Source organism: Pogona vitticeps, chromosome 2 (genome assembly GCF_051106095.1).
Source record: "Pogona vitticeps strain Pit_001003342236 chromosome 2, PviZW2.1, whole genome shotgun sequence".
NCBI classification, from domain to species: Eukaryota; Metazoa; Chordata; class Lepidosauria; order Squamata; family Agamidae; genus Pogona; species Pogona vitticeps.
This window is the reverse complement of record NC_135784.1, coordinates 270,364,934-270,389,637: the sequence shown is the minus strand read 5'-3', so window position 1 is coordinate 270,389,637 and position 24,704 is coordinate 270,364,934. Positions and strand designations below refer to the sequence as shown.

The window sequence follows — 24,704 nt, the reverse complement described above, 5'->3', positions numbered from 1 at the left end:
TGAGAGTAATCCTCACTTAAGTCAATAGGGTTTGCCTCTGAATAGATATATGCAGAATGTGTAGCATTTATTGCATTGCTGAGATGCCATATTTCCTCTGGATGTGTGCCTAGTATAGTTCATTCTGTTCCTTGACAATGAGCATTCCCATTGGTGCACTTGTGGCTCCCTTACGGCAATCCTAGAATTATGGCAGAACATTTGTCAGCTGCTGTAGCCACTGGAATAGTTCCTAGGAACTTGCAGCTTTGTGCACTGCAAACTCAGCTCACATGTCACAGCTCTCTATGTATTTCTGTGGCTGTCAGGGAATACTGACATGCAGTTATTTTGTATTGGGCTTTTGGGGCCTTGCCTTCACAGCTTTCAGTTTCTATCCTGAGTCTATATTTGTGCTTGTGGTATCAACAGAGCTTGGAAACTTATGTTTTGAGTTATAATTCCAAAGATTCCCAGTCAACATGGCCAGTGGCTCTTGGATTCTGGCAGCTATCCCAAAATGATTTTTCTAAACTCCAATTCTGGGGCAGATAACAATTATTGAACATACTCCTATGGGAGATTTATCATTTCATAAGGGAAATCACTTAAATCTTGGCAGAAAATTGCCGTTCATTCACAAGGTGCTGGGTGCATTGCTGGATGTGTGCCTGTGCGAGTGATGAGCACATGCCTTAGAATGCAAGCAGTGCTTCATTAACTGAGTAGCAATTTGCTGCCAAGATTAAAGTGGTTTCTTTGACACAAGCGTAGATTCCCAAGAATAGGATTGTGACCAGCATTTTTAAATGGAAGATCCATGTGGCAAAAAAACAAAAAACAAAAGTTGTCCTCCTTTATAACAGGACTATTATACCTACACATGTGCAACATAGCCTCGTCAACAATACCTTACTTGTTTCAAATATGATTGGTATCCAATCCTAAAATTGTATTCTTTATCATGTGTATTCAGAATTCAGTGAGGCTTATTTCCAGGCAGGTGTGTGTGTAGGATTGCAGCCTGAATTTAATTTATGGACTCTCACATGGCCTGTGACCCAAGATAAGATAAATCTAAGTAAATTTAAATATTCTGCAGAATGCCATGTGGTTAAAAATATTGTAATTTTAGTGTAATGGGCATGTTAATGAATATATTTCTTTTTCACCAGACGAAGTAAGGGAAAAATGGTGGTTTAACAACATGCAAAATGAAAACTAACATCTTTGTCCTGCCATAAATCCACATCACAAATTCACCTGAGATTTGGTAACAAGCTTTAAAGTCACAAAGCTTCCAAAACTACATACAATATATATTTTATATCGATTTTAAAGCAAAACATAAGCCACAAAGCACTTCTCTGATTTTTAATCTCAATTCTCTTTTCCACCCACAGGAAACAAGAACTCTTATCCAGATTCATAAAATTATAAAACTAAAAGGCACTGAGAATGTTATTAGCCCTGGTCAGGCATGACATAGTTCAGTGTCCTGAACATATTAATAGGGGAACAATTAGCCTTGCCCCTTCCATTATCACTTACTCCATGCAAGTGACAATGACAATGAGTCTAACAAGAAGTTCCAACTTGTTATATGCCATCTTCAAACCATCATCCCTTATGCAGAGAAAGAGATAACAATGGTTGGATGGGCTAGCCAATCCCCTCTAAGCATGTTTGAAAAACTGAATTCTGTAATGCCTGAATAGGCAGTTGTGCCCACAGGTGCTTCTTCTTCTTCTTCTTCTTCTTCTTCTTCTTCTTCTTCTTCTTCTTCTTCTTCTTCTTTTTCTTTTTCTTTTTCTTTTTCTTTTTCTTTTTCTTTTTCTTTTTCTTTTTCTTTTTCTTTTTCTTTTTCTTCTTTTTCTTTTTCTTTTTCTTTTTCTTTTTCTTTTTCTTTTTCTTTTTCTTTTTCTTTTTCTTCTTCTTCTTCTTCTTCTTCTTCTTCTTCTTCTTCTTCTTCTATTATTATTATTATTATTATTATTATTATTATTATTATTATTATTATTATTATTATTATTATTATTATTATTATTATTATTATTATTATTATTATTATTATTATTATTATTATTATTATTATTCCACACACCTTTCCTTGAAAAGGACCCAAAGCTCACAAACAATGAATAACAATATTTAAAGTGGAAAAGAATGAGTTTACAACAGCAGTTAACATTAAAAGACAATATTTAAATGAATAAGGAGACATCTCACATCATTAACAAGCAATATTAAGGCAAAGATCAAAAAGTATACAAAATTTTTGAAAAATGTCACTCAGATATGCAAAACACAAAAATAGAAAACATAAGTACTATTAAAAATCCAGTCTAACCAGTAATGCTTGACAATCTAAAAACCATACATAGGTAGCTGGTTACTGAAGGAAGGCTTGCCTGAGAAGTCTTTGCCTGCTTGTGGAAGGACAGCAAAAAGGGGGCCTGTGTTCTCCCTCCTGTGGGAGGGAGTTCCAGAGTCTGGGAGCAGCAACAGAGAAGGCTCTCTCCTGTGTCCCCATCAGACACACCTGTGAAGGTGGCAGGACTGAGATGAAGGCCTCTCCTGATGATCTTAACACCTGAGTTGGCTCATAATTGGAGATACGGTTTTTGAGATAGCTTGGACCCAGGCCATTCAGGGCTTTATAGGTTAGAACCAACACTTTGAATTGAGCCTGAAAACCAATCAGCAGCCAGTGGAGCTGCTGTAATGGGGCAGGGGTTATGTGATCCCTGGAACCAGCTCCAGTCAGCAGTCTGACTGCTGAGTTTTGGACTCATTGATTCTATCGCAGCCCCAAATAGAGCGCATTACTGGCCAGAATCTAGACATAGCCAGTTTTCCACCATCTTTTCAGGTTTCAGCATTTGACTTTAAAAATCACTGTGTATAGCAATTGCAAAAATATGACTCTGAACAAAATTCAGCCTTGTGGTCCTCACCTTACAAGAAGTCTAACTGATATTTCACTAGACATACCAGAATGTTCTAAATAAGAATTTATGTTATCCACCTCTGCTGTACTTTCCACAATACACGGAACACCAAGAGTATGAATAAATGTGTAGAGTTTGGGATAAAGCTTGCTATGCAAGGAGAATGTTAAAGCATGCCATGGTGGAAATATAACGCAATGAAGCCACAACACTGAGCTGTTTGATGTGCCATAATATATTGCCAACCAATGAGCCTGGTATGTCAGTACAACTTCACACATCTGATGATATTGTCACAACTTGCTATAATGGGATTAAAATCAACAGACAACACAAACCAGCTCCCTGCTGTTCCCTCAACAGGATGTTTTTGCAGCTAAGTTAACAGGAACAACTTTCTATGACTTAGCAGCTATGTTGATGTGTAGAATCAGAATGTAAAACAGAAAAATATTACCAAAGTAAGAGAGAAATATGAAACATAATGTGTATTTCCTCTGGCCATCCCTGATTTGTTTGGATTTTTTATTTGTTCAGAGATTTCAATAATCAAGATTGTTAACAATAATATACAAGTGCTAAAGTTCTGAATCACAATCCTCAGTAGATACTGCACAGATAACCCACAAGCAAGAGCAATGAACAAAGGTTGCAATTCATCTTCAGGAAATTATTTTCCCTGAACTTCACAGTTTATGAAATACTGTCCAAAGATAACTGTGAGATGTTTACCCAATCACTTATCTCATAATAAAACCTTCTTGTCCATCTTCAACATCATTGTTTATGTGGTCAATGGTTATGAGGTTAAGAGCAATGAAAGGAGACCCTTGAAAGCAACAGTTCTTACTTTACTTTTTTTTAATTTTGAAATAACTTACCATGTAAACAATAAACCTAAATGAATATACCAGGCATGCTGTACTAGAGGAACTCAGAATGTTCATGAACAATTCTGCTTTCTGCAATATTGTTTACTTGTACATTCAAGAGTCACAGATCTTGAATGTAGTTATCTTGAGGAACCATTCCTGTCTATATGAACAAGGAATTATAGTGTCCTGGAATCAACTATATCTTCTTGCCAATTTGAGATCATCATGTTTCTTTCTCAAACAGGGAGCTCCCTACTCACATCCATACCATTATTTACAAGACCAGTTATCCTACAATGGAGAAGAGCCTTAACTTGCCAATGGTTGCAAACTGTGCTTCCTTGAATATGTGATGACTGTCCTTTTATTTGTAAACAAATAAGAAGCCTAGATAAGTTCATGGGTTGTTATTCCAGAATACAGTCATGAAATACAATAATTGTTCCAGAATACGATAGTTGACAGTCAAGCAAGTTGTGAATGCCCACACAAAATAGCAATTCTGAATGAACAACCCTTAAAAACCCATGAACCCATTCATGCTTAAGTTATATTAAACATGCTTCCATCAAATTAGAACTCCTGGGGGAGGGGCAAAACAAGGTGCAGCTTCTTCTTCTTCTTCTTCTTCTTCTTCTTCTTCTTCTTCTTCTTCTTCTTCTTCTTCTTCTTCTTCTTTTCAATTAAGGGGCCATCTAGGGCAGATGGGAGGAGCCTGGTGGCTACAAAAATGTGCTCTCTAGCAGCTACATGACTTCCACCCTTGTGAGACAGCTTGTTGTGGTTGTCCACTCTATATGATTATATTATGTACTATCAATTTGGAGCTCGCTTATAACAGTTTCCAAGATATGTGAGTTATTTAAGCAGTGGTTTTAACAGTTCGACACCCACCCCATGAGTTTCCATGGCCAAGTGGGAATTTGAACTCAGGTCTTCTAAGTTCTAGTACAGCAGCTAATTTGGCAAAAGAGTCCAGCTGAAAATCCAGTGGCAGTGACATGTCTAAGAGCACTCTGAATCCCCATGCATCTGAATCTGCATCTCAAAAACAATGTATACCCAATCCGGAGAAGAGAGAGAAAGGGAGAAAAATTAATAAACGAAACAGAGTGGTCATTGTATTGTGATGGTTAGGCATGACAGGCAGTTAAAACAAGCCATGGTCTGCATAGACAAGAGAAAAATATTGCAACAGGGAATCCAGGAGTTCTCTGCATGTCTTCTCTATCCCCCAATGAGGATAATCCTTGCAGCTCTTCAGCTGGTTTACGGCTTGTCCTTTCCCAAGAGCAGCCTGAAGCCTTTACCAAGTCCTGCTTCTCTGTTCTTGTGGCTACTGTTGTTTTGCCATGGGAGCAAAAACAACTAGTGCCAAGTCAAACAAGTTATTCAAAAGGGGTCGGCATAAAATAAAATGTTTACAGCTTCTTCTTCTTCTTTTTCTTCTTTTTCTTTTTCTTCTTCTTCTTCTTCTTCTTCTTCTTCTTCTTCTTCTTCTTCTTCTTCTTCTTCTTCTTTGCAGCATCTGCTGATAATGGCACTATCCTCTTGCTCTGATTGCCACTCTTTCAGTATTTTACAAATTGATACTGCCTGAGTTTTTGGCAAGAGATGAGGGAGGCTTCAGATTGTGATGGATACTGTTGGATACCGTGATGGATACCGTGTTGGATACTGTCCTCTTTGGTTTCAAAACAGCCATTCTGAAAGAAACCTACACCAACACATCCAAACAGTAACCAGATGATGGATTGAAACCTTACACATTTAAGAGGGTGGAGTGGGGAAGGAATTTGATATCATGGGTTGGGAAGAATGTGGAGATAAAATTCATGAGACTGGAGCAGATGAGAAGCAGGTAGCTGTAGGAGACCTGGAGGCAGAGAAGGGAGAAAAAGCTTCAGTGATAAATGTAGCCTAAACAGCCACTTTCCCTGTATCTGAGCAACTGAAAAGAAACAGATTGTTGGCATGTATCCTACCTGAGGACTGTAGCCGTGCTAGAGCATGCAGAGCCCACATGGGATGAAAGGAGTGCTCTAGCTCTATACTCTGTCATCACTCTGATCCAGGAATGCAACAGTCTGAATAAGGGAAAGCTACTGAGGAGACCCTCTTGGTCCCATTTCAAGCTCACACACGGTTGATGGGGACATGAGAGGGCCTTCTCTGTGGCTGTTCCCAGGTTATCGAGTGCTCTCTCTCTCAGGAAGTTAAGTTGACTCACCTATTCAGGCAGGCTTTTCACAATCATGAATGAGTCCCTGAATGATATTTTTAATTTCAAATAGTTTTTAATGGTTTACTTGTTTTAATTCAGTGTATTTTGACTGGTTTTCTAGTTTAATTGGTTTTTTTAATGTCTATCTCACCATGTTTTAAATTCTATAGTCTTCTTGAGTCCCCATGTCAGGAGAAAGGTAAAGCTAAAGGTTCCCCTTGACATTTTTAGTCCAGTCGTGTCCGACTCTAGAAGGCGGTGTTCATCCCGTTTTTCAAGCCAAAGAGCCAGCGCTTGTCCGAAAACAGTTTCCATTGTCACGTGGCCAGCATGACTAGGGAACGCCGTTTACCTTCCCACCGAGGTGGTACCTATTTATCTCCTCGCATTTACATGCTTTTGAACTACTAGGTTAGTGAGGAACTGGCATAAAGCTACGGGAGCTCACTCCGTTGCATGGCTTTGATCTTTGGTCTTCTGACCATTCAGCACAGGCTTCTGTGGTTTAGCCCACAGCGCCACCACGTCCCTTGTCAGGGGAAAGGTGGCATATAAATAAGACAAATACTGTAACAATACTGTATCCAGGTAGCCTCTCCTGACTTCACATGAACTCTCTCTTTCTCTCTCTCTCTCTCTCTCTCTCTCTCTCTCTCTCTCTCACTCACTCACTCACTCACTCACTCACTCACTCACTCACTCACTCACTCACACAGACTGCATTTCCATGACTAAAGCAATGACAGAAGGTAGGGCAGTCCACTCCCTTCATTGTCTATGGGTCCTACACACTTTAAGCACCTCTGATTAGGGCTTAGGTATCTGTCAGGACCATTCCTATCATCACACAATGAAAAGTGGCCACCTCAGGAAACATATCATAAAAAAAAAAAAAAGAGGAACCTTGTCAACTATCTAATTATTATGTTTTCTACTGGCAGGATTGGGGAAAAGTGTTTGGGGATTTTCTGCCTCATGTGATAAAACATCTGACTGGGTTCAGGTGCTATGCACCTGAGCTTGGATGGAGGATGAGTGTCATTTGTAGCTCCATGTCACAGAGTAAAATATTTTAGGCCAGTCCTGGTGAGTAGTTGCATATATGAATATGTATGGTGTGTTTACCCTTTAATCCAGGGGTCTCCAAACGTTTCGCACAGAGGGCCATATAATATATTATCAATATTTTTGAGGGATGAAGGAACACCTCCGCATGCATGCATGCACTCCTGTCCACTCGCACCCCTGCCTTCATACACATACGTACTCCTGGCCACCTGCACGCACACACACATACACACACACACACACACACACACTCCTGCACACATTCACGCCCACACGCCCACATGCACAGGCCAGATAAAAAAGCCAGGCAGACCAGATGTGGCCCGCAGGCCATACTTTGGAGACCCCTGCTTTAATCCATATGATTTTTACTCCTATACCATGATGATCATCTGAGAAATGTTCCTTCTGTGTACACCCCTCTGTTAAATAGTAATGCAGCATACATCTCAGAGTGAAAGTACTAGAGAATGTCTTTAAAAGTCAGTAAAATAGGTAAGAAATCACTTAATCGGGTGAAAGAGTCTTAGGTCTTATCAATAAGTAGAAGGATGTGAATCCCACTGGAATTACAGGTAGCAATAAACATCAAAGGTAGTCAAGTATTGAGCTGATGAGTGGGCCATTTCTCTAGATTTTCCCCCCTAACTGGATTAGAAAATACGGGTAAATGCAAGCTTTTTCTTAAGGAAATAAATTCAAATTGAAGCTATCTACTTTGCAGATCCCTCCCTCCCTCCTGACTCAAATTTAATATAATTAACATAATTAAGGCAATAAGATAGAGACACAGAAAACACAAAAAACAATAAATTACTTGACCAGTTTTGACTCTTCCTGTACCCTAAAAGAAGAATATAAAATCCCCCATGTTCACTGGTTTGAAAACTATATAGCTATCTGTTTAGAGTATGGTGAAGGAAACATGATATTCCACTTAACTTGTAGTGAAACATCACCACAATTGTTTTCTTAACATATCATTCTGCAGGTTACAACAAATCTGAGTGTATCCAATCATGTCCACAGTTCTGGAACAAGCCAGTGTCTTCTGGTTATGCATTTTATTTACCACTTTCACTCCTGGTTGAATAACAATTGAAGTGAAGCGTTCACTGTTTACATGCATGTCGCATGGAATTCTGCTGAGAAATAAGATTATAAACAAAATGTAAGTATGAGCATTAGCTTCTTAAAAAGTACATCAGCACAAGAATGCAGAATTTTCTGCTTATGGAAAAAGATGAAATTAGTCCTGAGCCATGAGACTGTTTCAGATTTAAAAAATATTTTGAGGGTTTATAGCAGACACAAGAAAACTATTATAATTTTGCCAAGAGTCTTCTACATAAGAACATAAGAAGAGCCCTGCTGGATCAGGCCAAAGGCCCATCTAGTCCAGCTTCCTGCCTCTGAGAGCACATGAGACTACTAGATAGCTGTCTTCCCTGCATCTGGCATTTTGAGGTAACTTCCATTTAAGCCTGGAAATTATACATCCCCATCATGGCTTGTAACCTGCAATGGACTTTTCCTCCAGAAATCTGTCCAATCCCCTTTTAAAGGCATCTAGGCCAGATGCCATCACCGCATCCCATGGCAAGAAGTTCCACAGACTAACAACATGCTTGGTAAAGAAATATTTTCTTTTGTGTATTTTCACTCTCCCAAAACCCAATTTGAGTGGATGTACCCTTGTTTTGGTATTGCGTCAGAGAGAAAAGAGCTTCCTCTCTCCACTTTATACACCCCCTGCATAATTTTATACAGTACATCTCAATCATGTCCCCCCTCAGGTGCCTTTTCTCTAGACTAAAGAGCCCCAAACGCTATAGCCTTTCCTCATAAGGGAGGTGCCCCAGCCCAGTCACCATTTTAGTTGCTTTCTTCTGCACCTTTTCCAGTTCCACTATGACTTTTTTGAGGTGCGATGACCAGAACTGTATGCAATACTTCAGGTGTGGCCTTACCAGCATTTTGTACAAATCAATTACATTGTGCTTGGGTACAAGTATGGAAAAAGAAGGAGCTATATAAAGTGATACTCTTCCTAACTTATCCTTCTGCTTCTCTCTACTCTCCTGTGGACTGCTCTCTGACCCAGAGACAAATATAGCCAACCATAGCTGTTTAACAACCAGATGACAGCCTAGTTTTCATAAAATGGTAAATCTGGATCTACAGTATTTTGATGGGAATGTAGGCCTGTTTTCGACATTAAAATTGTATTGCTTGTTGGACAACTCCAGTATTAAGTGTTTCTCCTTTAACACCGGGTGTCTATGAGGCTTATACTCTATACCTACACTAAACATAGAGGTCTTTCCCCACATCTTTGAGACTGCCCCTTCCTGCCTTTTGGTAACTATCTTCCTCTCTCCTCCATATTTTGCTCTCTGAATATAGACATGAAGATATGCATCTTCATACTACATCTGTATAAATTTATAGGGCACGAACAATAAGTAAAAGTGGTTTGTTTCCTTTAACTGAGATGTATCCAGATGGATCCAATTTTTCTTTTCCAAGGGAAAGGCAAGAGTGGACAGATCTCCCCATGCTTTTCTTTGCACTGAGAAGGGAATAAGCAAATTTCAGATCTCTCCAACGTTCGCTTTGGTGACTCTCAATACTACCAATCATGGTGTCCTTCTGGAAGAACTGTCTGAACTGGGAGTAGGAAACTCCAGCCTGTGTATTAACTCTGCATCTAATGTAGCTCTGTAATGAACATATACAATGAGGGTTCTATGATCACACTGGTATCCACATCTTTTACCTCTATGTGCTCATTCTGAAGATCTCTACAGAACATGTCTGGACAGCTCTAGCCTTCCAGATGCTTTTGGATTGCAACTCCAAAGTGATATGGGATGTTGCAGTCCAACAACACAACTAATATCTACAAAGGATTTCTATGGCCATCCAAAGGAAAAGTGATGGCTCACTCTCCCCCCCCCAAACATATGTACATCACTGATGTTGCACATTTTTGTTTCAGATGTACAAGTGGCTGAGATGTTGGATTTGCTATCATTATCAGTGTGCTTATAAAGGCTCTGCTTCTCTCTGTTGGCAGCTCAGTGTCAGGATCTGGGTGGCGACAGGACTACCCCTGCACCACCACCCTGGCAGCTGCAGGATCTGAGCCAGCTTGGTCCTAGGAAGAACTGAGTGTTTGCACAATCAAACCCTGCTGGGGCAGCAGCTGCCAGAGCTTTTATGAGGTCCACCTGAGAGTCCTGAGGGAAGGCCTACTTAAGGAAGGACTCTCACTCCCAGAAACTGCTTTAGCAACATAGGTCTTTGATCTTGTATTTATTCTTATTTACTTTATTGTAAAATATTTTATAGAGATATAGACTAAAAGGAAAACTTTACATTTAGCAATCTGTTACAGAAGCTCCACTGGCTGCCAATTAGTTTCTGGGCACAATTCAAAGTGCTGATGTTAACCTATTAATCCTTAAATGGCCTGGGTCCAAGCTATCTCAAAGACTATTTCTTATTACTGAGGTGTTAATTTCATCAGGAGAGCTTTTGTCTTGGTCCTGCCACTTTCACAGTTGTGTCTGATGAGGACACAGGAGAGAGCCATCTCTGTTGTTACTCCCAGACATTGGAACCCTCTCCCACAGGAAGCCAGGCTGGCCCCATCTTTGCTGTGCTTCCAAAACCAGGTGAAGGCCTTTCTCTTCAGGCAAGCCTTCCCTCAGGACCTAGCTACCTGTTGTGTGATTTTTAGAGGGATTTTAATTATGTATTCTATTGTTGAGGTTTTCATTTCTCAGAGTGACTTCTATATTGTTCCTAGCTTAATGTTGCAAGTTGCCTTGGGTCCTTTGCAGGGAGAAATATGAGGTAAAATAAATAATTGTGTGCATGCTTACCTCTTTTATGTAGACCTGCATGATGATCCATCATCTTGATCCATTTCCTAACACTTGTTCTGACTTTTCTGCTAATGTTCTTTCACATAGCTTGATTCTGAAAGTTTTACACTGAAATAACCTCTAATGAATTCCACAGAGGTTACTTATAAACAGAAGTGGACAAGAGAAGTTCATAGGTCTCTGCTCCTTCCCATTACCATTAGGCTTCCTGTTTACCTCAGAAAAACAGAGCTTAAATATGAATTATTGGAATATTTTCAGTTTGGCAATGTACGTTCAAATCTTAAAAAAAAAAAAAATGGAAGAAGCCACAGCATCTCTGATCTGTGTTTGGATAGCTGTGGCCTTAGATAAAGAATGTCCCTTACTCTGTATGAATGGCAGGCTATAGCAATGAACTCAATATGTTCCAAACATAACTTACATGGTTTACAATATTGTGGAAATTAATGTACATTCTACAGTCAGGTATAATTGTGTGACATTTATTACTAGATGAAACTGGATTTCAGTAGTTTAATGAGAAGATTGCTCATGCTGCTCTACATTTATTAAGGTGCTGCTTTGAGGTGGAAGACGTTGGCCATTTAGAATCCCTATACAGTGGTGCCTTGACTTACAAACTTAATCCATTCCAGAAGATGGTCATAACTTGAATTGGTCATACATCAAAGAACAATTTCCCATAGGAAGCATTTAAATCCCATTGATCTATTTGGGCTGGGGGGCGGAATCACCAAAAACACCCCACAAAAAAACACAGCAAGCCTTATCAGAATGTGCTGGGACTGAAAAAAAATCACAGAAAAACAAACAAATAGAACAAGCCCCATTGGAATGTGCTGGGGCTGGGGGGGGGGGAACCCACCCCCACAAAAAACACAACACCACCGCAAGCCCCATCAGAACACGCTGGGGCTGGGGAAAAATCACCAAAAAACAAAACGCAACAGGCCCCATCGGAATGCACTGGGGCTGGAAAAAACCACATGAAAACCCCCCCAGCCCAAACCCACCCTGCAAAACCCTGTATTCAATCAGAACAGGCATTTTAAAAAGCAGAAAGCAGCACCAGGCAGTCCGAAGCCTCTTCCGACACACTCTCTCTAACCGTTGGGGTGAACGAGCTACAGAGAAGTAGGCTCTTCACCAACCAATGGTTAGTAATTTAAATTCCACACCTTTTCCCTCACTTTTTTTCTGATTGTAACTCAAAGCTCTGGTCACAAGTCGAAGCAACATTTTGCAGATGGAGCTGCTCCTAACTCAAATTGGTCATACGTTGGGACGTTCATAAGTTGAGGCACAACTGCATTGCTGAATGTGTGTGCAGATATCAGAGGGATCCTTCAGGTGATTTATAATGTTCTGGGTTGTAAACTGGGTTCACCTTTACTGCTCTGTGATGGAAAAGAATATATAAAATGTACCATAATACTAGTTTTGAGTCTTGTCAGAGTTGGAAATCCTTTAAATAATGTATCTAGCAATGTAGGTTCTTTCCCCCTGCTTACAGATAGGCTGATATGACTTTCATAGTTTCATGTCGATCTATGTTAGTTTTATTAAGTCAGCCTGGATGAGGAGGTGCAATAAGTAAATAGTCTTGGGGGACAAAAGTTGTAGACAAAGGAAGTATATTGAACTTGGTTCAAAGTAATGGAGAATGGTCAAATATGAATGGAGAAATGGGTGTTTCGTCTTCAGTAAATAGACCTGCTAATCTACTTTTGATCTAATAAATTCTTTTTAAGGAAGTACATGAACTGAGATGTGTGAAATAAACTGTTTTGACATGGAAAGGAATGATAGTGAGTTTACAAATACAGTAAGTATTTTAGAATTTCATCCCATGTTCCGCCCAACTCTAAATAAAAATGCACATCATATAGATGTTCCAAAAAATGAATAAATAAAAGTAGCTGATCTTTCCTCTTTCTCCTCTCCCTTCGTCTTTGTCCCTTTTCGACTAAGTTTTCCCCATATTTAAAATTGTCTTAATTTTATTGTAATTGCACTTGTTGTAAGCCGCCTAGAGTGGCCTTAAGTGGCTAGATAGGCGGGATATAAAATAAATAAATAAATAAATAAATAATAAATAGTTAGGCAAATTCTGTCCCCTAACAAACACACTTCCAAAAATCCTTTTTAAAGTAAAATAACTACCACAGCTTTAAATTCAGTATTGTGAAATGAGAAGATGAACATTCTAAGTACAGTATACCCATATCTATCAAGCCTACAGAGTTGAAAAGTAAGGAAATAAGTTAAGATGACAATTATTAATGATGTCAATTGTATCAAAACTAGAATCCTGTGTTGAGAAAAACCCAATGAAATCCTCATGACAGAACATTCTTAATGAAATTAACAAAGCGGAAAGCAAGCTGCACTTTTCATCCATTGTTACTAAAAAAGAGCTAGATATAGAAGGGCCATACCTTAGTGGCAGAGAACACACCTTGCCTGGCATCTTCAGATCAAGTTAGAAAAGTCCTGCATCTGTAATGTACAGCACAATGTACATTGTTAGTGTACAAAAAATAAATCAAGTCAGATCAAGGATCTGAACAGTATAAGGAGCTTCCTGAGTTACATAATATTTTATATAGTGTTTTCTTGGCTTCGTCTTTTTTTTTTTAAGAAACAAGCAAAGTGGGGAGGCCCTGTGGTTCAGATCAGGACCATGGGAGTGTGATAGGAAGTTAATGCTTTCCTCCCCCTCCCATGTCATAGTTCTAATGAAGCACATCTCTCTCCTGGGGCAAATAGCTTTGGGGATGATATTGATGGTATGGTGGTACAAGGGTAGGGTTAATTCACCATCCTTATCTTATGCTTTTACCCAGAGTGGGGGCACTGAGTCCTTCATTTCTTAAGATGCAAGGCCAAACTGTACATTTAATGTAACACCCAAGTTGACTCACCAAATCCCTATTGATTCAGTGGGGCTACTCTAGTGCAATTTACTGCACTGACCAACAAGATTTTGGCCATTAGCTCGTGTCTCAAAATTATATTTAATAATACAAAAGAAGAACAAACGTAAAGCAAGAGCAGAGGAATTGCTAGTAATAGCTTAGTGGTTTAGGCATCTGGCTGTGGAACCAGAGATTGGAGTTCAGTTCCCCACTGTACCTCCTTGACAGAGGCTGGACTCAATGATCTATAGGGTCCCTTCCAGCTCTGCAGTTCTAAGTTGATTATGTTATATGGGTGTAAGCTGAATGCTGCTTTCCGCAACATTATCTTGAAGTATATTTTGCAACTGGAACTACTTAGCCAATAAGGCAGATACCATTTCAACCAAACATTATTCAGAACTCTTTGTTTGGCAGATCTTCAAAATAACTGCATAAAATTCTCCAGATGTGGATACATATACAGATTAAAAGAGTCCTTTTGGAGTTCACAAGAAGCTTCTCCAGTCCAGCATTGCTTGCACAGTGGCCAGGTAGATGCCTCTGGAAAGCCCACAAGCAGAGGTTAGCAGGAATGTGCCCTTTTATTTGTGCTCTTCACCTCTGATACTTTAGATATACAGTACATTGGCAACATGATTAGTAGCTTTATCCTTCAGAATACTTTGGATTATCACAATGGGCTGCACTGTGATCACACAAGACTCATTCCACATCCCTGAATGTATTAATGTGGTTTTTGAGGAAACCCAGTTGTGCCTAAAACCAAAGAGGGCCTAACAGGTTTTAAAATATACGTAACTGTTTTGTATAAACTTGACCATAAGGAAATTGGTAGAGTGTGTACAGTGCAAATGCAACAGCAAGCTAATTTTTAAAACACCAGACAACACTTGTGGTTTCTCCCAAGCTTTCCAAGTAATATGGGACTACAGTATGATATATTGTTCTGAGACACTCCCAACAGTGAATCAAAATCGTTGTGTTGTTGAGGAAAAAACATACTTGGAATAAGAAAAAGCTGTTGAAAGAGAAAGAAGCAAATGCGTTAAGGTTGCTGTCCCATGGCACTCAGGAACAAACCACACTGGAGGCATGGATAAAATTGGACTATTAACTCTCGACAGTGTGTCATTCTGTTCATTTTTCAGTAAACGCTGTGTGCTAATGTGACCCCTATGAGCTAATTGGTTTAGCCCAGTAGGTGGGGAATCTTAAGGAAAGGGCCTGTGCTCTTTGGTTTTGGTTAAGAAAGAGTGTGAGAACAGTGTGGAGCTTTGTTCAGTGAGGAGAAACAGAGGCCTTAATCACCTTGAATTAGATAATGGACTTCAGTGTATGGGCATTGGGGGAATGGAAGGACCAAGAGCATTATGGACCTTTTTTTTTTATTCCAGCACTTAAAATTTGTCTGTTCCCACTGTTTAGTTTGCTGTGTAATGAACCTGAAAAGACATGGGTTTGAAGACGACAGCAATATGAATTCTGGATTCTGGAAGTACAGAGACATTGTGAGGCATTTCGGTAATCACCTCCTGCATCAGTGGCTTTTTGGTGTACGGTATGAGACTTATGAAGTATGAAGCTTATGTTTCAGTTATTATTGCTCAACAGTCACTTTAAAAAAAGTTAAAACATGGGACATTTATAGCTGTAATTGCAATATTTGCTTGAAAGTTCGCCCCACAGAGCCCTGGAGATTCGTACACTGACTTGGAATAGTACAGAAAGGCAATGAGAGACTGATACCTCCAAAAGTTATTCAGCAGTTGTCCGGTCACATTTATAAAGCAAAGTTCTTTCAAGAAAACATTTTAGAAGATGATCACCAATCATTATGCTTCCTTTGGAAAAGTACAGAGTAGACTCTAACACACATTTAGAGCAGAAGGAGAAGGAAATCTTGGACTTGCTTTACTCTAGGGAACCCAGTGACAAAATGATAGAAAACAAGCGGTTTAGTCTATTTAAACATGAAATAGAAATAGTTAGCAATCTGAAGAAAGAATCCTTTTTCTTATAACAAGTAGATGTTGTACGGAGCTGATATATCCTTCATGAACACTGAGCAGTCTCCATTCCCAGGTTTATCGTGAGTTGGTCACTGGACATTTAGAGACAGAGATAAGCAATAATTTCACACCAAAAGATTCCAAAGACTGAAGTCTCAAACTATATATTCCATTGTTTTTCTACAAGTTAGTCCGTTGCCACCTAGAACAGTGTTCCTCATATTCTCTAGAAAGAGAGAAGTAGGAACTTGTGGTTTCCAAAATAGAAATATTATAGCAGGCATGCACATAGAAATAATAACTTTCCGACCAAACATCAAAGCCTAGATCTTCAGATAGTAGTCTTTTCCATCATGGTTCCCTCTGAAATCTCATCAGCCTCAGCCAGCATAACTATTGCCCATGCTATTTCAGTGGGGCCTTACAGTGCTATGCATCTGAAGGATACTAAGCTGCAAAAGGCTATTCTGTAGGTTTCATGAACTCAGCAAGAATACAGGAAATGGCATATCCTAGCATATATTTATTGTGCATCTTTGGGAGATCAGCTGCACAATTCTTTACAATGCAACAATCCGTTTCTTAGACAAATTCCATTTGTCTTTAGAACATGTTTTTTTTTAAAGTTAATTGCCTGAAGGATCACTCTGAGTACCTCCAGAGGATAATCACATGAATGTTACATAGTATAAGAATGCATTGGTCATTTAAGATCAACTTTCATGGGCCAAGTTCCTATTCAGTTGTAAGAATACTGGAGAAAAGGTGGTGCAACCTTTCAAACTACAAACTAAGTATTATTATTTATATTGTTAACAAAACAGACAGGCCACAGGAAAGACAGGAAGGCGGGAAGACATGCTGTATACAAGAAGGGGGTTGGGGGAGAGGAACTGTTAAAGCTGTTACAATCTGAAACAGCAGTAGGCTTTCTGCCACAGATGCAGGGAAACCTTATGAGTGCATTCACAGTAGCCATGAAGAAGCAGAAGTAGTTACAATGTTTGTGCTTTTTTTTAGTTCTCTTTTCATTCCTAAAAGATGCAAAAAGACACAGCAATGTCTTATGAGGGCAAGAGGCCACCAAAGTTAAGCTTTTTAATTCTTATAAATCCAATAGGAGTTTTACAGAGATGCTCAACCCTTTCCCATTGGACTCAGTAGGGCCTAGAGATGTTCAGTGTTTGAATGTACCATGGCCATATTAACTGTGTCACTAAGATTGTCTTCTCAACATTTGTTTTAATGAATGCTGTTCCATTTGTCTGCATATCCAGCAATAAGAAACCAGATACTGTATTGTGTTGTAGGATTTCTTCCTTAATAAATATCCTTGCAAAGCCTCTCCAACAGAAATACATTTTTCTCCTGAAGGCTCTAAAAAAGGAATCATTCAAACTGCAGGTAGAATTCTTTATTTGGTAAATGTGTCAAGTGTTATACTGACTCCATGCTCCTCAGCCATTGAGGGGTGTTGCCAACTTAATCTAGAAACATTCCCATTGCTTACGACAAGGGCTTACTTCTGAGAAGCCAGCCATAGGCTTGTACTATTGGGGTTCTAAATCAAAAGTTGAACAACTTATGGCCCCCCATATGTTACATGGCAGCTGCTTTCATGCCTCACCAGTGACCATGTTGAGGAGGTCTGGTAAGAAGAGTTGCAGACCAACAACATCTGGAGGGTCACAAGTTTCTCAACCCTCCATTAAATAGAAAAGCAACTAGTTCCAGCTCTAGATGTTTGTTGTGACAGAGGCAGAACAGCAAATAATAGCCCTCTCTTAAGACATGGAACATGGGACCCAAGGCTTATTCTGATAGTTGAGACAGAAGTTCCCACAAGAATCTTCCCCTCTACTTAGCAATAAAAATATATTAACAATCTGATGTCCTTTTATGACACTTGAAATTAGTGATCTAAAGCAATTGCCTCTGGGGATACCTTTACTTCCACAACACCTACCCTGGAGTAAGTCTGGCTTCCCACATATCACAATTGACTGGGATTTCTAACTATTTACTGATGTGTTGCTTAAAACTGCATTTGTTTTCTTTTTTTTAAGAACAATCCATAATCATAAACTCCTTTGTCTCTTATCTTATACTTTTCATTCAATTTACCATTTGTTTATTGCCACGCTCAACAATAAAGTCATTATATTAGATGCAGAAGGCGTTATTTGTAATCAGTTTTCTTAATGATCAGTTATCAAAGACTTTTGTATTGCATTGGATAAAAATACTATTTAACTACTTTAACAAACAGATGTTTTGCTCTTCATATGATCCTGAACAATATCATTCATCTTTTTGGGGAAGCTAACTTATTTTCCAAGCTCATTTTAAATGAATCCATCACATTATTTTCAGAAGCTTGGGAAGGAACAGCTTCTGTGTTTAAAACTTCCGCACATTACATTCTGAATGTCACAATGTGTGAATGCCTCAGGCCATATCTGTCAATAGTAAGACCGTTTTAGCAGAACATTTTAGTATGTGTGTTACATAAGAAAGTCTGTAGTAGTAAGAAATATTCAGAACATAAATGAAATCAGCTGTAGTACCTATTGTATTGTATCCAAATCTACTGAAACTCAGAACAGTTGATATTTATAAAACAACATTTGGGAAACTGTATTTTGTAGAAACGAATGTTCACATGCACGTGCACACACATGTACATGTACACACAATTTAAATAAAACCATGGAAATGAAATATATTACATCCTACCTGCCAAGGTCAGTTTTCTTTTCCCCTTAATGTTCCAGACACTTTATATAGATGCAATTTGTGGTCATATGTATTACAAATTTTCTTGGTATTAAAGTGCAAAAAATATGACTGTAATAATGTAATGAAATTTTATCTTACCCTCAGATTCTACATACTTTCATCTGTTGTCCACAAGCTGTCAAACCAGTTCACTTCAATTAGCTGCAGTGATATTAATCTGAATAAATTGACAATAGAATTCAAACACCAAAGTCCTAAACACACAATCACTTACATCTAAGTTGATTTTGTTTAGCTTTGTCTAGATGTACATGATACTGAATTAAATAAGGTTTATATCTAGCATTGCAGCCTTATGTTGCACTTTTTTTAATTCCTCATTAATCCGTGATATGACTTCTCCAACTCACAGCCAAACCACAAAGAAGACCAACAAAGAATCTAATGACACGTTAACACGTTTTATTTGGCATACCCTTCTGTGAACTGTAGCCCACATCTGCGCTGTGTTAATCTTCATGGTACCATAAGACTCCATGTCTCTTTTGCTACAACAAACTGCTAACAAAAATTGCTACCCATCTGGAAATTCTCAGAAGGAAGGGAACTGGAATTGCTGCTTTCCTTGCACCACATGTGGCAAAGACTCGGAAAACAGTAGACTATCTAAAATATCAATCAGTGAGTATAAAAATACCAAAACTATGTAATAAAATAATAGAATTAAAGGAAATTCTATATGCTTGAATGGAAGGAAGGAAGGAAGGAAGGAAGGAAGGAAGGAAGGAAGGAAGGAAGGAAGGAAGGAAGGAAGGAAGGAAGGAAGGAAGGAAGGAATTTTGCATCTAAATGTCAGCAACCTATAGGGTGAATAACATTCCTTTGATTCCCCAATTTCAGGATCACAAGTAAAGGCACTCCATAATAGTCTCTGCCTATATTGGATGCATTTCCTCCATCATGAGACATAGTTTCTTTAAGTGACTATAGAAATCAGTGGGGACCTTTTTTTTTAATTGTTTTCAGGATAGACTCTTAGCTGTCACTGAAATCCTGTTGCACACTTATGCAACTCTAATTTCTTACACTAATTGCCATAAGAAATCTCTGTAGGCATGATCTGTTGCATGCCAAGTCAGGCAATTCAATATAAAACAGATATTGTCTATGGAGGTGTCTTAACATATCAGTTTGTTCCCAAGAGATATGCTGTTTGCATAACCATGCAGCAGGATTTCAGCCATAGTATCTCATGCTGTTTTTCTTGCTGGTTCAAATCATGTTGCCTTAATAGGTTTTAGCATATCTTCTTTATCTTCCTCTATTATCATGATTTTTCTTTCTGGACTGAGGTGCATGGTGTTGATTGGGTGTCAGTTTTGGACTCATTTTCTAAGTTCTGATAATCAGAAAAAGAACCCACATCACATGAGCTGAAATATTGATTCATAAATGCCATGATGGATTATTTTTTTCAGATTTACTGGTCAAAAGAAGAGACTATGGATGTGTCTTTGAGGACAATATTTAGAAACCATGATGAAAAGGGCCTCAGGAATGTAAAACATGAAAATGTGTTGGACTCTTGAAAGTTGTGTGAGGAATAGTGGTTCTGCCAGAGTAAAAAACAGAACTTATTAAATGTTACCCGAGAATTTTAACTTAAAATGCAGTGTAATCTGTAGCACAGCATGGTAGTTCAGTGGTTTAGACATCTGACTCTTGAGCCACAGGTTGGAAGTTCAGTTCCCCACTGTGCCTCCTTGATAGGGGCTGGACTTGATGATCTATAGAGTCCCTCCCAGCTCTGTGGTTCTAGGATTATTATTATTGTGTCTCTTCCTAAGGAGACTTATTGTGCACACCAAAAAATGCTGGGAGTCCTGATCGACTGGGCATCAGTATGTAAGTTGTAAATCAAGATACAGTGAAGTTTTTTTTAAAAAAAAACATCAAGTTAAAGGTTAAGCCTCCAACAAATAATACAGCATTCAAAAAGTTAAACCATCTTATCTTAAATAAACAAAAATGAAGCATTTTGACGGTCTCCTTGTATGTCTATTATAGACAAGTACAAAATAATAAAGAACAAGCAGAGACGAGTCAAGAAATAGTGTAACTAGGATTCACCCAGCCCACTGTTTATGCATGCCACACCTTTAAAGCCATCTGCCTGCTCCCTGGACTTGAAAACCATCCACAATCCTGCAGAAAGAAATGCAGTTCTGGGAACTGGTGGTTGCAGTATAAAAGCAGGGAAACATTACACATTCTCTCCCAAATACACTGGGTACTTTCAAATGCCAACTGAAAACATGGATGTACATCCAGGCCTGCCCTCCTGTCAACTACTGATTTCTTTGCTTTGCTATTTATTATTTATTTATTCCTGCACTATTTGTTATTGTTATATGCTAATGTTTTTATGTTTTTTTTAAAATTGTTTTTGATATTCTGTAAGCCACCCAGAGTGGTAGAATATATCAGATGGGTGGGATATAAATCGAACAAATAAAATAAAAGAAAAGAAATACCACTCCCCTGTTGAAAATGCCACTGCTGAAAGCAACTCCAAAGTTGTTTTTCTCTGTAGGAAGCAACCTTAAAGATTTAAATACATTGCATTTGTACGTAACATATAACATGGTTCTTAAAGCAGTTAAAATTTTCTTCAGTGGCTTCAGAGTTTGCTTGTTATCAGATTCTCCCAGAAGCATGCAGATCTGCTAATGAAAATCAGCAAGAGGTGAAGAATACATAGGAATGCCAAAGTCATAGGGCAGCAAGAAAGAGTATCTTCTTGCTGAGAATAACAGTGAGTGAAGGAAATTACAGATAAGAAGAAGTCCATGGAGTTGCCTGAGGCAAAGGACAAGACAGCAATCTCTTCCAGTCCCATGAACACAGACAGCTGGACACATAGTTGAACCTCACATCAACCATGGGAATGTGGTACAGATCCCCATCACACCTGTGAGCAGAAAGCTGTTAAAGGATGTGCAAACCAGACTGTGTGGCACACACAGCTCTGTCCTCCAAAAGAGAGAGTAGTGAGGAACTCAGGAGGACCTAATGTTAGTGTTTCTATGTGTGTTTGGGTCCTGGCGGAGTATCCATTGCTCAAAGCGCTTGCCTCAGTTTGCCTAATGCTGGGGTAGCCCCTGTCATCTGGGTGTGAGGGGTGGGTAGCAAGTGGCAACATCCTGCTATGAAGCACCAACAGTCCAAGGACATCTAGATATATGAAAGAAAAAAGATATAATGAGAGAGAAAGCAGTTCAAGCAATTCTATCGATACAATGAGTCACTAGGCGTGGGAATTATGGGCTGTTTCATGGGCTGGATGGAGAATTAGTGCAGGGAAAGCACCCCAGAGGGATACCACAGCTGTGATACAAGGATATCTGCAAGCAGGGTCTGAAGGCCTTAGGAATGGACCTCAAGAGATGGGAAACCCTGACATCTGAGCATTCAGCCTGGAGGCAGGCAGTGCAGCATAGCTTCTTCCAATTTAAAGAGGCCCTTATCCAGCAGGCCGAGGCAAAGAGGCAGTCCCGGAAGCAGCAAAATCAGGGAGCTGGACAGGGGACAGATTGTATTTGTCTTCAGTGTGGAAGGGATTGTCACTCTCGAATTGGCATTCTCAGCAACACTAGACGCTGTTCCAAGTCCTCTATTCAGAGCACATGACCATAGTCTCTTGAGACTGAAGGATGCCTACTACCATAGGCTGGAAGACCCACTTTTAAAAAGTAACTTGAGGCACCAAAATACGCAAGCTCAGTCTTCACAGTGAACAAAACATCTGTTGTTTTGGTTTTTGTTTGTTTGTTGTTTTGTTTGTTGTTTTGTTTTGGGAAAACATTCTACACAGGAGGAAAAGATTAGCATGGGCATATTAGTCTCCATATCAGTTTGAGGACCAGGAAGAACTCTATCTGAATGCAACCCTTAGCTTAGCTTCTCCCAGAAGAACGGGATGAACAAGGAAACAGTAATCTCCAGTCATAGGTTATGAGGACAACGAATAAATCTGTCCAAGTGAAAATTACAAGCTGATTGTGTATATTTAAAAATGACATTTTGTTCTACCAGAAAAACAAAACCCATACTTGTACAATACGTTTCTAGGACCAATAAAAATCTGCAGAAGTGTGCCTGCTTTCAAGTGTCCCAAGACTCTTTACTGGGCAAAGCAGCACAAAAATTAGGGGAACAAACAGGAATCGAAGGCACTGGCATACAGACATGGAAGACAGAGAACAGGGCGTGCCATTCTAGGGGCACAGCTGCTATCCCTACTGTTCTTGGATCATCGTTGCTATGGCAACAATTGCAACAGTAACATTTGCAATAATACAAAATGAAAGGTTTCCAAACTATTGTTCATAAATAAAAAGGTTGGAATGTATATTTCTTGTTCTAGAAAGCTTTATACAGTATGTACTATTTGCAGAGTCAGTTTTCTCTTCCCTGATAAAGACCTTAGAATAGGAGATGAAATATGCATTATAAGCTTTATTCATTTGTAAAATGACATTATTCTTTACCTTCTTAAGGAGCACCACTTGCAGAGTTTGCTTGAAAATTTGACTGTCCAGTAAATCTGCTGTCCACAAAGGTCATCTGACTCGTGTGGGTGAGTTGGTTTGGGTATTTATGTGCGTGTTTTAAGGGACATGCCGTTCTGGCCCACAGGTCTAATCGATGCATAAGAAGATAAAGAAAGGCCTACCTTGTCTTTCTTTACTTCCTTTGGATCATAACGGAGGCTTCAGCAAGTTCATAATCATATTAAAGACTGTTGTGGTGAGTTTAGTGACTTCCCAAACCTGTTTCAGACTCTTGGAATGAAACAGCAATGAAACAGCTCCCTCTGAGATTCTTGACTACAGTTATATTTTTCTTAAAATCCACATTTTAAAAATCATTTGTAACTCATCAAACAGTTAACTATTTCTCCTGTATAGCTCCCAAAGATGAACAAATCATCACCATCATCAACAACGACAACGACAACGACAACGACAACGACAACGACAACGACAACAACAACAACAACAACAACAACAACAACAACAACAACAACAACAACAACAACAGAGGCTGCATATGTAAACTATTGGGTCAGGAGGAAAGGGCAGCGTAGTCATTCTATATATGCAGATGTGCTTAAATTCTGGAACATTGGAAGGAAAAAGTATTTTCCCACTCCATCTTTCATCTGGAGGCAATGTGGCAGGCATCAGTTCACAACAAAACTGTGATCTGCAATGACTGAGTCCTGGGCTAATGTTTGGTTTGCAGTCCCATGTGCAATGCAGTTAGATATTTTGCTGTCTCAAATGGTGCCTAAATGAGTCGCATCCACACATCACTTGGGCCAACAGATGGGGAACAAACTCATTAGACTACTCATACACCAGTTCTGGCCTTCATCTGTTCCTCTTATCACCATGCACATAGCACAAGCAGAAACATGTCACTTTGTTCCATCCATGTATCATTCTCACAGAAATCAGTGGTGTTTATGCACAAGTGATTATGAACAACAACAACAACAACAACAACAACAACAACAAAAGGTTACACCCTCGCTGTTATTTACTGCATTAGGATCCTGCTCTCTCAGGGAATATGTAACAGGGATGTTTTGTTTTATATTTTTAAGAACTCTCTGAGGTAGATTAGGATTAGATTTGCCTGAACATCATAGCCGACTGGGAATTTAAACCCAAAATTGTCCTATTAAGATTGACTATACCACCCTGGCTTTCATCCTATTCACAAATTATACTAGAATTAAGAATGTTAAGTTGCTGTATCAATGCACACATATATAAAATAATCATGCCATTTCTAACCATCAAGAGGTTGCGTTTTTCATAAAAAAAATAAATAAAGGAGGTGTAAGGAAATAGTGCCTAGTCTTTCTCTTTTCTGTTTAAATGCTGTGCAGTTTTGTTGTGTTATTCATAGAAATATATGAACATTCATGGAACTGATTGCCACAGCAAACTCTATGTTATATAAATGTATTTA

At 39.0% G+C, this 24,704-nt stretch overlaps 1 long non-coding RNA gene across 4 annotated transcripts in view; it reads right to left on the bottom strand.

The window, feature by feature from the left end:
* Positions 1-24,704, bottom strand: part of LOC110073986 (uncharacterized) — a 150,732-nt gene that overhangs the window by 96,687 nt on the left and 29,341 nt on the right. For 2 of the 4 annotated variants that reach the window (XR_013542204.1, XR_013542202.1), the window contains exon 4: positions 13,432-13,492. This is a non-coding gene — a long non-coding RNA (uncharacterized LOC110073986). Of the gene's footprint in view, positions 1-4,481; positions 5,682-11,157; positions 12,391-13,431; positions 13,493-24,704 lie in introns of those variants that run through there. The other 2 variants (XR_013542203.1, XR_013542205.1) reach the window with 2 other exon arrangements.